Source organism: Lonchura striata, chromosome 3 (assembly GCF_046129695.1).
Source record: "Lonchura striata isolate bLonStr1 chromosome 3, bLonStr1.mat, whole genome shotgun sequence".
Classification (NCBI taxonomy): domain Eukaryota; kingdom Metazoa; phylum Chordata; class Aves; order Passeriformes; family Estrildidae; genus Lonchura; species Lonchura striata.
Genome location: NC_134605.1, coordinates 59,616,064 through 59,631,860, shown reverse-complemented (window position 1 = coordinate 59,631,860; position 15,797 = coordinate 59,616,064).

Genomic DNA, 15,797 nt, shown 5'->3' with positions numbered 1-15,797 from the left:
ATTCACGACTCAGTGTTTCTTGTGAAAACCCTCAGAATTTACAGTGTGTTTATTGGTCTCTCACCAACTGAAGTTTCTCTCTTGTAATATTTTGTTTCAAAGTTTCTCTCAGATACTGTTATATAGATTTGGTTCACAAAATAATTCTGCAGTAAGCCTAGGAGTTTAAGAGACCATCTTCCTAAAAGATCTAGCTAATAAGCTAATTAAAATATAAGGAATTTTTATAATTTGTTGAACTGGTAGGTTTGAGACATATTTGATGGGGTAAGGCACTTTTAATAGTAGACTAATGGGCAAAGGATACCAGTTGTGTGAAGTGTTTCAGGAATGCACAGTAAAACACAGCTTCTGTGTGAAGAAGCCATTCTTGGGTCCAGAATTTGTCAATTGTGCTGCACAGATTAAGAGCAGGGTTGTGCAAAAGAACTTGTAAAATCTGGTAAAACAGGGGAGAACCAATAATCTGTGATGGGTATTTCCCCAGAGTGCAAGAAAGGTGGTTTACTTTAGGGGTGTTGCAGTTGAAAGGAAGACTGAGGAAGAAGAGGTACATGGCATAAACTGGAGCAGAAATAGCAAGAAAGTGAAATGGTGAGGGGGAAGTTCAATAAACTGTAGAGCAGAAAAACATTTGGCTGAGTTACTGAAAGAGTAGAACATGGTGGGTTTTGCACCAGGACCCATTGCTGTTCTGCGCAACACCTAATTAGCCTGGTAAAGTGAAACTTTAATGAACTTCACCATTGACTTTTCTTCATTTTTACAGCTATGTAAGTTGCAGTGTGGAAGGAAGTTGTAGAAGCAAATAGCTGGAATGTGCTACAAGTGTGTGAGAGGGCCAGGGCCACTGAACAGTGCAATGAGGCAGGAGAAGTGGATGGAAACTCATTTAATCAGTTCATTAAATGAAAAATCTGCCAAATCAGACCAGTCCTATGACTCCATTTCTCATTTTACTTTCTTTCTGTCTCTCATTAAAGTGTACAGCTCTGGGGTAGGTAGGAACTTTTGGGGGACTGGCTCAGAAAAGGAAAACTGCATCTATGGTTTGGTTTGAGTGCTACCCTTTAAGCCTAATAACTGGTTCATTAAACTATTATTATAATTTGGTTTTAGGCATAGCTTAGTTTTAAGCCTGGGCATGAAATAAGATCTTTCTAAAAATCAATATTGTTTGTGAATCTTTCTTTTACTGCTGTGGTTCTTGCTGAGTTTTGTCCAGGATGTCTCTGGAAATGTGAGCTCCAGATATATCACAAAACAGCCTGTGTTGTGTGGCAGCTGTATGTTTAAGAAGAAAATGCTGGAGGAGATGGCTAACTTTGCATGCAGACTTCTGTGTGTTCATCAGCACTGATTCCAAACATCCTGTTCGGTTTCTGATCACTGACTAGCAGCACAAACAAGTCAGATACCTTTAACCACTAAAAACTATCCCTTTTCTGCTCTCACAGTCTCTCTAGACTGGAATTTTTTAAGCTGCTTGATGCAGATTTGTTTCCAGGGATCTCACAATCTAGATTTTGGTCCCAACTGTAGTAATTTAAAGCCTATTTAGACTCTCCTGAAAGATAGATTTATAGGGAAAATGTTGACAGCTCCTGGCCTCTTGTATCACTGGTGGGAGCCATGATAATATTGATTTCCTCTAGTTGCCTTCCATCAAATACTCAAAGAAGCATTTTTTCCTTTGGTGCAAACATCAAAAATGTGGATGGTTTTGTTTTCACAAACTTGGATAGCATCCCTGAACATACCATTTCTGTGGTAATGCAGTACAACATATCCCAATTTTATTAAAAACCACCTTTTTGGATAAAGTGCGTGTCATTTTATGCACTTTCACTCTGTCTCATGTATCTTGTTCTAGGAAACTGAGTCTGCTTTTCTTTGTTCCTACAGGTCTTTCTTCACGTGAGGAGTATAGATGAGAACTGTGGTTTTTTTTCTCTCAGAATGCCTTCAAGTTCTTAGTCTTCCTAATCTAGACATCTAAAGTGTTTCCAAGTAGTTAAAGACTCTCAGTGATAGTAAGGTTTTATTGATACTTATATCGCTTGTTGACCCAAACTGAAATTGATCATGATTATAGTGAGCTCTGACATCTGGAAAAAGTTATACTGAGGCATGGCTGCAGTTTACCTTTTGGGACAAGCCTTTGCATTTGATCTGGGTTGGAAATCCCAGAACCAGCTTTGGATATGCATGTGGAAAGGAGGATATAAGAGAAAATTGAGAAAACGCAGAAGGATCTCATATTTCCAGTGTTTTATTTTTTAATTCTGCCCAGGTGAAAGGAAAACACCCATCTAAAGCCAGTGTAAAGGCTTGTCAGTGCAAGGTAAAAGTTGCATGTTAAAATGTGTATCCATGTTCTATAAGGAGTTTTTCATAAAGCAGTCCTCAGTGCCTGACAGAAAGACTGAGGAGCGATATGTGCTGGCTCATCAGATCCCACACAGAGCAATTCAGTGCTTTCCAGAGAAGGAACTAGTTTTCCTGGAGCCAGAGAAGGGTAAAACTTAACAATCCTCTCAAAATTTTACTTAAGAGTTTGTGAAAGGGCTTGGTCTTGCCTACATGCCTCTCATCACAAATGGAAATAGGCAGCCCATCCAAAGGAGTAGCCTTATTTGGAAACTGTTCAAGGTAAGAAGAGAAGGCTAGTCCAGCAAAGGTGTGGTTTTATTTACATCCATGTTCTTCCCTTATGATTGGAGTTTGTCTGGAAGGTGTGGGCTCATTTACATCCTGCTTCAACTGCCTTTGGCTTCTCTAGATTCACCCCTTGCCTGTGGCTGGAAAAGGAACTCCTGCAAGCAGAAAAAAACAGCTGTGTGAAAAACATGTTTTTTCTTCCTCTCTTTCTTCAGTGTATGCATTCCTACTGGTATGTACCTGAAAAGGGAAGACCATGTTCCTGGGGAGAGAGTTTTGGGTTTGCATAGATATGTGTATGTATGTACATGCCTGTGTATGTGCTTGAAATACCAAGATGAACAAACCAGCTTTTGTGCTAGCCTGAGTGTTGGAGGGTGCTAGAGCTGTTTCTGAAGAAAGGTAACAAAAAGTTCTTCAACATGGCTTTTTTTTTTCTATTTTTTTAAGGTACATATACGACTTTTTAAAGATACTGCTGACAGCTCTGGAAGAAGGCTTGTCTTTGGGTTGTGTGTGTGGGTGTGGGTGTGTGATATTTAATGTAGTCCCTTGCATCAAAGTGAAGCCAACATAAACATGGTAGCAGCATCTCACATAATCTCTGAACCACGATAGCAGGCTACAGCAAAGGACCTGCAGGGCAGTCAGGCCCTGGCTCCTCTGCATGCAGTTGCCATTCAATATTTAATCCCTTCCGTAACATTATATGGTGTATATTCAACTGTAGAGGCTAGTCTACCTTATGTCAGGAAGCAATTCAGCTGCTACTGGCTTTTGTGTATATTAATTTTGGGATGCAGAAACATTTGTAGCAGAAAGTTGACTGGAGGAACTGTTGCACATGGGTTGTGAAGCACCTAAAAAGCCTTCAAGCTGCTGTTGACTTGGTCAGAATGAATTTACTGGTATTGCTCAAGTCCTTCCCTATTTTTCTTCTTCCATCCATGCCTTATCAGGCATCATCTTTGTTAATTATAGGCAATAAGAAAGTCAGAGGGTAAAAGAGGTAGTCTGCTGATTTTTCTCTTCCTTTGTTTTCTGAAACAGAAATTGAAGTCTCTTGAATTTACAACACCTTGACAGTTAGTTCAGATGCACATACATTGGTGTTATTTTCACTGAGAACAGAGCTGTGGTGGTGCTTACATTGTGAGTGGAAAGTGGACAGAGAGTCCTTTCAATGTGAAGCCCTGATGTGTAACTGTGCCCAAAAGCCCTGAAGGAGCTGTAGCCAATGCAACTGGGACTGGCTGCCCCTGCTGTGTCTGGGATTCCTTGGCTGTGGCATGCTGTTGCTCAGCACAAAACCAAGGCACTTCCAAGAAGCCTCATGAGGGGATGTGCAGGTCACAATCCATTTCTCTAATACTGCTGCCTCTGCTGTATCTGATTATACTCCTGTAACTCATGGCAAATGTCTAGGCATGACAGCCTAAAGTACTAACATTTTCAGGTTACACTCAGAACTTTTTTACAGCTTTAGATACCACTGAATACCTTTATAAACCACAATGACCTTTATAAACCTGTCAATGACCCATTTCTCCTTTGCCTGCAGAAACGTGGTGAAACTGGAAGTCTAGCTATCTGCCACATTCTGGTTTAGGAGATGAAAGCTACTAAAATATTTCCTCTCTGTTTTGTAACCAAGACAAGCTGAGGTGCACAAAAATAATTGCATACCAGTCCACCGCAGGAGGAAAAGTGTCTGGCATTGTGTCTTTGGATTGCAGACAGGCAGGAGAGACAGAATGTTTGTCGTCAGGATCCCTTGCACGTACTCTGGAGCCACAGCTGAAATTTTTAAGTTACAGACACACATTGCACCATGGTGAAGACATGTCCTCCAGATGATGTAAACCAAGAGAGTGATGTATGCTGAGGTGACTGCTGTACAGAGACCTTTATACACCCGAGGCACTGACTGGTCTAAACTGCCATAGCAGAGCTGTGTAAGTTAGCCTGGACTGTGTGCTACGCTGTTCTGCTTCTCTGGAGCCAAACTAGGATATTTAAATAAGGCTTCTGAATCTCTACACTGCCTTGCATTCATGGCTTAAGACTGTGCTAAAAGACATATACCTCATTTTTAAAATTGGCATAGATTCTAACACACAAGGGTGCTTTATAAAAATTTCTGGCTTCTTGATCTTCCTCTCCTCCTTGAACCTTCTTCCTCAGACTTAGCTTCCCTCCTTCAACCCCAGCATTGCGCCTGAGCAAACACATTGGTTACATCTATGCGGGCAAGGATGGTGTCTGTCCCCAGCGTCAGCTCCCTGGTGAACATCCAGCAGCAGTTCCCCGTATCCTGACAGATGTGATAGTCCTTTAGCTGCTATGCATGCACCAAAATAGATTGTTTCTCCTGTCAGAGGAAAAGATGGCAAGTGTATAACTTAAGGAAAAGGGATCCAATGGGAGATAAGAGTGTAGGAGACATTACTGCAGTTCTATATTTGGAATTTGGTTACGTATGTGTGTGGTAACCCTAATGATGGGTGGACTGTACTTTCTCATTACCATAATTACATTTCCTTTCATAGCTAGGGTTGGGGATGCATCCAGACAGTGCAGAACACATCAGTAGATTTAGTGTGGCTTACTCAGTCTCCATTTATCAGACTGTGTCCCAATTATGTTACATTTAGGAAACAGAATAATTTTCTGGTTATAGCACATGGAATTTGTGGCATTCTAATCCTAGTCATCCTGCTGTATGACCTTGGAGAAGTTGTTTTACTACTCTTTGATGGTAAAAAATTAACTCGCCTCATGGATGGATTTTAATACCATGCCAAGTTTAAAAAAAATCTGAAGCTAAAGTTAGCCTTCTAAATCCGTATTTAGGGGCTAAATGGGATGACTTGTTTCCATAATCCTAAGGACCCAGCAACTGTCTCCTGCTGAGACCAGCTAGAGATTTTGGGTCTTCAGCAGTCTGAAACATGGAGCAAAAGAAGAGTGAAAGCAGCTGCTTGTGTGCACATGAGGAGGAACTCACTGATGTGGTGTGCTGAACCAAGGACAGCAGTCTGTCTTTCCTGAGTGGTTGTCACAGTCACAGCAGTGGGGAGATGTAGATGGGATTAAGCTCACAAATTTTGTTGTCTAAAAGTTCAATGTCTGCCTGTCAGCCTGCTGGCTGTTCAAGATCTCTTTAGTAGATCCCCTAGTTCAGTGAATTCAGAACAGCTCTCAATCAGGACAAATGACCATCTCTTGATGTGCCGTACTGCCCACCTCTCTGGATGTGGAATGAGCTGTCCTCTGGAGATGCTCAGCCCTGTCCATAGAGTTAAGCACTTCATACATGTTTAGATTGCCAGCTTGGGCTCTGTTGACTGTAAAGTCAGTGGGTGACTTCTGATGCATAAGTGGGTGACTTATGTGTGTCAGATCTGCCCATAGCTGCAGAGAATGGTGAAACTCAATTACAGGCCTGAGGAGATTGGTTGTGAAAGTTAGGAACAAGTGAAAGCAGGGAGAAATAGCTGAGCCTTTTAAGGAAAAGGAAATATAAACTTGACTGTAGTAGTTGAAATCCTATTCCACATTGATTGCATGGTTTATTTCCACTGGAGAGCTTTGTTCTGTGTTTGAGGTGGAAGATTAATTTTCCCACGGGAGAAATAAGCTTTGAATAAGTCAGCTAAAATGGATTGTTCTTATGTGCACCACACATCTATAGGAGAAACAGAAGACGTTTACATGCTCCCTGAGGAGGAACTATGACAAGCAGACAATTAAGCAATTCCCCCGCATCCCAGATTTAAAGAACCACGTAATGGCTTAATTGAGTTGAGCTGCTGAGAAGTGAGATTCGTGCTGAGAAGTGCGCGATTCCCAGAGGCATCCATCAGGTTTTAAAGAATTGACTTTCCATGCTAATTGACCCAGATGTGCTTGGTTTTACCTCACAATCTCCATTTCATTCAATTACTATTAAAGAGAAGGGAATGAGAAAAAAGGAGACTCCATTTGTCTCATTTACTATATTAAAAGGGAGCTTTCTTAAAGCAACATTTTGTGCTGTTGAACAAATCATTCAACTTCAAATGGAGCAGCATTTATTTCACCTTTCTTTTTTTTCAGTTTCCCAAATGACTGAGCATGTATTTTGCAGGCAGTAGAAGATATTAGTTAAGCCACTCTGCTTGGCAAAGCAAGAGAAAGCATCATCACCAGAAGAAATGTGGGCAGTACACCTGGAAGGACAGTGTGTCATCTGTCTGACCAGGCAGGGCTGAGCAGCACAGGATGAGGGTTGAGGACTGTCATGCCTTGATGCAGTGCTGGTCCACCTGAACAATCAATAAATTAAGAAAAAAAGTAATGGTTTATCTATTTATATCTGCTAGAAGGCAAGGAGACAAGTTTGAGAAATAAACTTTGCAATGTAAATCAGCAGCTCAGCTCTTCCATGTATCAGGCCACTAGACACCTCATTTTGGCAAGATATGGCCATTTTTTATGTGTGTGTAAATGATCCTGGAGGACACAGAGCAGTTAGTGTAAGACTGGTGTTCCCAGTGCATCCTCTATGTGTACAGAATACGGGTTTTGTTTCTGGTCAATTCACAAGGCTTAATTAATTTACAAATCAAGTATATCTGGGTGGTGGGGAATGAGTCTACCTCTGTAGCTACATTCCTCAAATACCACTGGAGTCTTTCTTCTGTAAGGATGCTGCTCTCTACCTGGTTGATGACTTCAAGCTATTCTCAAAGAGCACCAGCAAGAGGCATGTACAGGAGGAACTCCTGTATATTTGTGTTTAAACAGGCTTTGTATTGCTGAAATTAGTGGAGTTCATCTGAGTTTAGGGGGGGCAGAATTTAGTCCAATGCTTGTGTTAAGTCGTATTTTGTACCATCAAGTCAAGTTATGGAGCTCTGTTGTGAAGTGAAGGTATTCAAGAAGTTTGCTCCTTTGCTAGGAGTTGTATGCCATATATAGTCAGCTGTGGGTTTTTTTGCTGCTGTTTTTTTTTTTTTAATTTAAGAAGGCTCGCCTCCAAACTGCTGAATCATATTTCAACCATAGAACTGGTGATTTTTCAGAATTTGAATCATAGTTGGGCCCCCTGGACATCAAGCTGTGAAGCCACACGTGGGCTCAACAGTTTGGCAACCACAGAGTACAGCTTTGGCAGTATTATATTCACAGTTCAGATCTTGGATGGTTAAGCCACAACATACAGCATGTTAGAAGGGAGCAACAGCATGACTCAGAATTGCTGTTTACTTAATTTAAACACCATAGTTTGTACTGGTTTTGATGATTAGCCTGAATATTAAGAACCAGACTGCTTCAGATCTGTATCCCATCCCAGAAGAAAGTCTTATGTAACAACCTCACTTGAAGTAAGAAACCTTTTTTTGGATATTTTAGTGTTGCATTCTTCCTGCCAAGGTTTTCTCTGAGCAGATGTCCAGTTAGTGTCACTTCTGAAGTCAAGTATAGATATATCAGGATTACCCAAAAGCACCAAGGTCTTGTGAAATAAGAAAATCAGGGTGGTACCTGAGATTTGTAAATGTAATATGATCATGTTTTGACTTAACGTTCTGATTTTATCTTACAAGCTGCAGCAATTAATTGCTTAGCAATACTTAGGAAATATAGAGGCAGTCTCCATTAAAGCAGGGTTCTTCTTCAAAACTGCAGACTTAGTCAGTTGAGCTCCTTTTGCATGTGCCTCATTTGAAATAATGTTCTGTATTTAAATGGTGAGCTTTGAACTTAAGAAAGTTTTGTGCATGTGATACAAGAAGCTGAGGAGTCTTGGTAATTTGATTCCTTTATCAATATTTCCTAAGGAGTAGAGAATTTAGTCTGTGAAAACAGCTACTGTTGTTTTTCAGGGCATTTAAAACAAAGAACTTTATTTTTTCATAGTGAAAACTACATCTGGAAAGGAACAAACAGTGAATCACCTAATCCAAATTACTTTCTTATGCCTGCAGAGAACATGCTGGCAGAAGTTTGAGAGGTTTTTCAATTTTGTTTTTTGAGAATGACTGTGAGACACATGGTAGCAAGTTCTTCATTAACTGGATCTACTTTATTTCAGCGAAATCCTAAACTTGAAACCTAGACAGACATGAAAATAGGGAAATGTTAAAAAAAATACTTGCAAAACACAAGAAAGTTCCAGTAAAAATGTGGATATTGGAGGTTCATCCTTCAGGCAGGGCTGGTGATTCCTCTATGCCTGTTGTGCTGAAATGGAGCCCTGAAGGTAGAATATCTGGTAATATACAAGGGATTTTTTCTGGCCAAAGAGTTAAACAGGGCATTTTTGGTTGGAAGACACTACTGGAGCTGACTAGGACCTGTGCTAGAGCAGGAGACACCACAGAGTTGAGCAGAATGCAACTTTTGTGTGTCAGTCTCAGTGATAAGCAGATAGACAGGAGGCTCAAGGAGAATATTGTATCAAAAGAAAGAAGGGATTTAGGGACAAGGAGAAGGGCTTTTGGAAGAAAAAGGACTTCTTGAGGTCTGTGTCATGGAAAAGAGAATAGTTGAGTTGTTTTGATATAGAGGAAGAGTCTTGAAGAGAAAATTAGGAGAACAGGATGAAAATATGAAGGGACCAAGCAAATTTTTGGTTGTCTTACTTTGTGTTTCAGCAGCTATGGTAAAACTGATTTCCTCAGAGGAGAACATTAATGGAGCAGAACAGCACAGACCCTTGAAACAGAACAAAAAAGCTAGAAGGAGAGAAGACAAATATCACCAGAGAGTCCAATGACAGCAACTTGATTTGGCCAAAGGCCCTTGAAGTTTTACAATATTCTTTTTTTTTTTTTTCCAATGAATGTGTATAATATTTATCTAAATAGATAGTAGTAAGCTTTTGCATTGTTCTATGTCATTTCTGTTTTTCTTTATAATCAGCTACCTGAATGCTCATTTATTAAGAAGAACAGAAAGGTTTTGAATAGAACTTCCCATGAACATTTTATTATAACAGGTGAGATCTGTGGGAGGAATTAAGAAAACTTGAAACAATGAAGGTCTTGCTTCATGGATTCATGAAGATTCTTCAGTATACAAATGGGAGAAGGCAGGCTCACATAAGATCTGTAAGTTCAAGTCAGAAAACTTCACCCTCAGTGGGTATAACTATCAAAGCAATTAAAGCATCTCTTGTGGTGGGTGTCAATTATTATTTATTTCTTATCCAGGAGCCCAGTAAAGAATTAATGAAATACCTGAAGATCAGCTCAGTAGTGGAGTTATACATTATTGTGCTGTTTTTGACAGCAGAAGGCCAGGTTGTACAGTCTGACTGGTTATGTTGACAGTTTGTTTTAGTACTGTGATTTAGAAATATTTTGCTTTTGCAAAAGCAAAAATAATGATCCCAAGAATAAATTGCAGAAAAATGTAGGTGATAGTTTTATTCAAATGAAATATATTCCACAATTTTTATTAATAGAATTGAAAAGGAACTAGAGGAAACTTTAAAAGCCAGAATGCTTTGTTTCTTAGGAACCACTACAACCATAATGAAAGCACCTGGCATACAAGATTCACCACTTAAAACATCCAAGCAGCAAAAGTCTTGCTGTGTTCCTGGAATTATGAGATACACATCAAATGCTTAAATTGGTCAAAGACTTAGTCATACTTGGTTCAAAGAAATCTGTACATGTGCATTCACATCTGCCTAGATTCTGAGCTATTAAGTGTCTTAGATGCCATTAATCCTATTTTAGTTTTAAATCCACATTTTAGTTTTAAAGCATGATATTCCCATACTACAGTTCCCATACATACAGTTATCAGACATCTTGCCTCAAATGTTTCATAATATGCAATTCCAGAGGTTTTATCTGTGTTCTTATAGAGAGATGCTATCAGCTTTATGGGAAGGGGAAGTGCTAAATCTCATTAAACCCTTATAGCTATCTTATTGCAGGTTAGAAATACATCGAAATGTGGAATCCCCAGGAATACTCTCACTTTCCTTTGACACAGTGATTGAGGGTATTGCACCAGCTGCAACATAGGATTTATCAAGAAGCTATTTTCTAAGTAATAGTTTCTAGCCAGATACGTTAATTTAAATACTTTTTAAATGGGAAAGCAAATCCTAGAATAATTTCTTATCTTTACTACGAATTTCAAACTCCACAGTATACTTGGAAGAAAACCAGACTTAGTTAAGGCACTGAGAATTAGAAAGAAGCCCAGAAGCTCTATTCCTCTCCACTTGAATTAACAACCAAATTAAAAAATTGGTTTTGCTACCTCAAGACAAGAAACATGCATTGTATACTGAGAATGCTTAACTGCAGAGTGGAATTGAAATGCCACAAGATTTTTCTTCCTGGTAGGGACAAGAACAGTACAAAGCTGGGAGGGTAAATTGAAATCTTCAGTCCGTTGTGTAATATGTAAACTAAGAAATAATTCTTAGGGAATATAAAATACCAGTGGTTACTACATATACCTATATATCACAGAAGTGTAGAATCCTTTGGGTTGGAAGAGACCCTAAAAATCACCTCATTCCAACCCTTATGCCATGGGAAGGGTTACCTTGTACTAGACCAGGTTGTTTAGCCAACCTGGCCTTGAGCACTCCCAGGAATGGGGCAACTACAACTTCTCAATCTTTTTCAGTGCCTCACCACCCTTACAGTAATTTCTTCCGGATATCTAAACTAAATCTCCCCCTTCCAGTTTAAAGCTTTGTCCATTTACTATGTCCCCTTCTAAAACCTCTCTCTCAAGTTCTCTTGGAGGACTCCTTTTTACTGGAAGGTTGTTGTATGGTGTCTCTGGAGCTTTCTTTTCTTCAGGGTAAAAACAGCCTCAATTCTCTCAGCCTGTCTTCACGAGAGATTTTCTTCAGCCCTCTGATCATCTTTATGGTCCTTCTCTGGACTCACTCCAAGAAGTCCACATCCTTCCTGTGTTGAGGACCCCAGAGCTTGATGCAGCACTTCAGCTGGGATCTCCCAGGGGCACAGTAGAGGGGCAGAATCACCTCACTTGGTCATTCTGTTTTTAATACAGCCCAGGATGCAGTTGGCCTTCTGGGTTGTGCATGCACGTTGACAACCTGTGCCCAGCTTTTCATCTACCAGCACCCCCCAAGTCCTTCTCTGCAAGGCAACCCTCAAATAATTATTTTCCCAGTCTATATTTGTGCTTGGGATTGTCCTGACCCTCCTGCAGGACCACACACTTGGCGTTTGCACAGTCCCACCTCTCAAGCTTGCCCAGGCCCCTCTGGATGGCATCCCTTCCCTGTTGACTTCATCACACACCTTGGTGTCATTGGCAGAGTTAGGGTGCCTTGATCCTGCTGCCCATGTTGCTGACAAAATGTCAAACAGTGCTGGTCCCTATGCTGACCCTGAGGAAGGCACTCCTCACTGGTTTCCACTGGGACATTGAACCACTGACCACAACTCTCAGTGTGATTATGCAGACAATTTCTTATCCACTCAGTGGTTCTTGTGTCAAATTCATGTCTCTCCAGTTGAGAGACAAGGATGTTGTTCAAGACAGTGTCAAATATCTAAGTAGATGATGTCAGTTGTTTTTCCCTACATACATAGTTTTGAAATAAAATAGTGCTTTTCTCACTGCTAAGATATAGTACAGAACAATTATTCACCTATTTACCCCAGGATAGTTGGTATGTTAATAATTTCTTGGTTTAATTTTTGCTTTATGAGGGCAAAATCTGAAGTAATCTTTGTGGGTTGCTTTCTGAGACCTCCAATTTAACTGATTTCTTCATTCCATTGCCAGAGCAATAATATGTATCTTTTTCCTTAGTTGTCCCAGCCTCTCATAATCACAGAGTGAGATCTTATCAAGCACTCTGGTTTTGTTTTCCCGGGTGTCTGGTCTCATTAGAAGAAGATTTTGCATGCATTTCCTTAAGAATGTGATAGAGAGAAATAAATTTGCATTCAGTGAGGTCAGAGTTACTATAGGACATTGTCAGAAAATGATGGTAGGAAGCTAAGGAGAGGATCAAAGAAAGTGAAAAAGTTGCATAAGAGAGACATTAACGTTTCAAATCCACTGAGAATTGTAAGTAAATTTCCTGGATCTGTGTTCCTCCACCCATATAGCCAGAAAATAAACTTCACAGACCAATTTCTAGAAGCATGGAATTCTTTCCAAAGGACATTATTTTCTGGAAAATGCATTCTCTTTTTCAAAGTGCACCTTCTGGCTGTACTTGACCTGAAGAACTTGTCTGGTGAGAACATGACTTTCTTTTACATTGGCATTGAAAGAATTAGTTCAACTCCCTTTTTTTTTTTTTCTGTACCAGTTCTGTTTCTGTCAGCCCTGCAGGAATATAGTTGTTGACTGGTTCCCAATTTATTAATGGAAAAATAGCCTTTTAAAGAAATTGATATCAAGAGCTTTCTTCTTACTCCTTGCTAGAATACTTGTCCAAAAAGGATATAACTTAAAGGGAAAATTAAATTCCTGATTGAAAGTAATTAATGAAATCACAGGTAAAACTGAGGATGCTATAGCTCATTGCTTAGCCTTTTCATCTTCCTGCAAAAACAATGGTTTTGTCTACATTGTGACTTGTCAGTGGAAAACAATAGGAATTGAATTTTCTAATCTAGTTTGATATCAGCTGGTAATCACCCTAAGAACAGCATTCATAAATTACTCTATGTACATGAGAGCAGCAATTCTTTTTTCCATGCAAAATGCTTATACTGTGTATTATACTGCTGGATTGCCTGGATTTGTAGGAAAGCTGGTTTTCCATATGGTGTTTGTGAAAAGATCGGAGCCATAAGCAAAAATGAATCAAGTAACACCACAAAGAATATCATAAATAAATAAATAGCTAAATAAATAGCATAAAACCTTTAATTTCTACTCAGAGTTGATACAGTGCTGACTGTATCATCATTGTGCATGTGTAGTGTGCAGTCGAGTGAGTATTCCTGTTGTGCATGGATGAGTATCCCCATCATGCTTTCTAGGCATGAATTTACTCAAGGGTCAGGAGCCTGCTGCCCATTTCCCCTCCCTTCTCCCTGTACTGCTGCCACAGGAGCACTTGATGCTCAGATCATGTGAGGCTTGCACTGTTCTACCTAGTACTGCTTGCAGCTGCATGCAGCCTTTCATGTTTACTTCAGCTTGGAGTTGTGGGTCTGCTGGGAAGGAAATCCAGCCACGAGACTTTTTAAGTAGTGGTTTGATCTTTGTCAATGAGATCGACTCGTTTTAGACACGTTCCCTTGAGAGGTCAGATCTGGACTGGAATATGTTAAGGGCTGTCAGAACGCTGTGAGCAGGAAAAGCAGACATTGCAGCCATCAAGGGTTTGATTCCAGCAGAGAGTCTTGTAAATGGGGATGTTTAATAGACCGTGGAGAAGTTAAAAGGAAGGATTAGACAACTGGTGGGGTCAAGTACACTTAAGTAATCATAAATGCATAGGGTGGTGCTGTAATTAAAAATGCTCCTGGACTCACTCAGTTGGCCTCAGAGCATGCCTACTACAGGCAGAGCTTTGGTTCCAAGGGGCTTCTGTAATTGTCCAAATCATATGAAAGCTTTAAAACTTATACTTAATGATAAACTTTTTAAAACTGGGGTGGGAGAAAATACACTAATGATTCAGACTCTCTAATAAACAATTTAACCACACTGTACTCTGAAGTGAAAGTATTTGTGGTAGCTGTTTGCAAAGCAAATGTTTGCACAAAAAAAATTCAATTCTCAGTTTAACTTGTTAAACAGAAACTATTATCTGTGAGAAGTTTTGTTAAACATGTCACCCAAAGAGCCTTGATAAATGTCTATTAGATGCACTTTAATACTAAATGTCTGTATAAAGCATAAGCAACAATATTTTTAATAAAAGGGTATTTTTAATTGAAAAAAAATGTTTCTTGACTATTTTTGCTATCTTTAGCGAACACATGAGAGTTGTGCAACTCCATTAAATGCTTAGAATAACATTTCCTATGCACACTTTGCTTGTTAAGTTCCAAGACTGTTTTCTTACACACCAGGCTAGAATCACATGACAAAATTTAAACTGATTGCTTTAGGTTTTCATTCTCTTTGATTTCTTATTTGGGTCAGATGTTTAGAAAGAAGATAAATATCATATAACAAATATTGACCTTGTCCTTGAAAACACATTTTTAAAACAACTTTGAGAGCTGCTGCTCTGTGCTTTGTTATGTGCTTCTTAGTAAGTTCAATTTTAGATTTAATTATATTTTTTGAGCAACAGGAAGTTGATAAATGCCCTTCTCATAGCATTGATGGAAATGTATGAGCCTGAGGTCTGTAGCTGCTGGCAAGAAAGATGAGGTAGGAAAGGGCAGCCTGCTAATAAAAGGATTATTCAGAATATGATACTTATGTGACCCAAAATAGCACTTCTGTTTCTGTCATATTATACTTCTTGAAGTTGGCATGTGAAAATTCAGCTGTGACCCTGGCTTCTTATAAACCCTTTTTTCATGAAAAATGACCTTTCTTCCTTAAATATCCCGGCCTCTCTTGGTCCTTATGCCAATTTCAGCCATGTAAAGGAAGAAACTAGCTTATCTGGCCCTTTAGCTAAGGTTTTCAGGAAACTGAGGCAAGGGCAGGGTCTGGAGTTAATGTGAAAACTGATGGAGCTGCACTGGAATCTGTTTAGCAATAATTAAACTGATGAAGATTAGCTAAATTCTACCACTAAAAATCTTTTATACTCTTTTTAAAAATAACTTTTTATAGCATAAGCAAAAGTAAAAATACAGAGATTGCCTTGGAATACCAGTGAAATTCCTCACAGAAGCAGCAGGATCTGAGGAGCATTTCAGAGAGAGGTAGTGGAGTTTCCCTTCCAGAGTCTTTTCAAGCAGCATCTTCTGGTGTTCTGGACAAAGAGCTGTTAGGCCATTGGTCTGGAGAGAAAATTCTGATAACTCTTGACAGCTCTTTTGCCAGATGTCAATACTGGCATTTCAGTTTTTTTAGCATGAAGCTCTCAGGTGATTTGTGAAAATCCAGAATCCTGCCTTTCTTTGTGGATAAAGAAGACCAGTATTTCTTGCCAGTATAATGAGCAAAAAGCATTTATTCCTTTATTCTGTCCGTGAAGGGCATATATT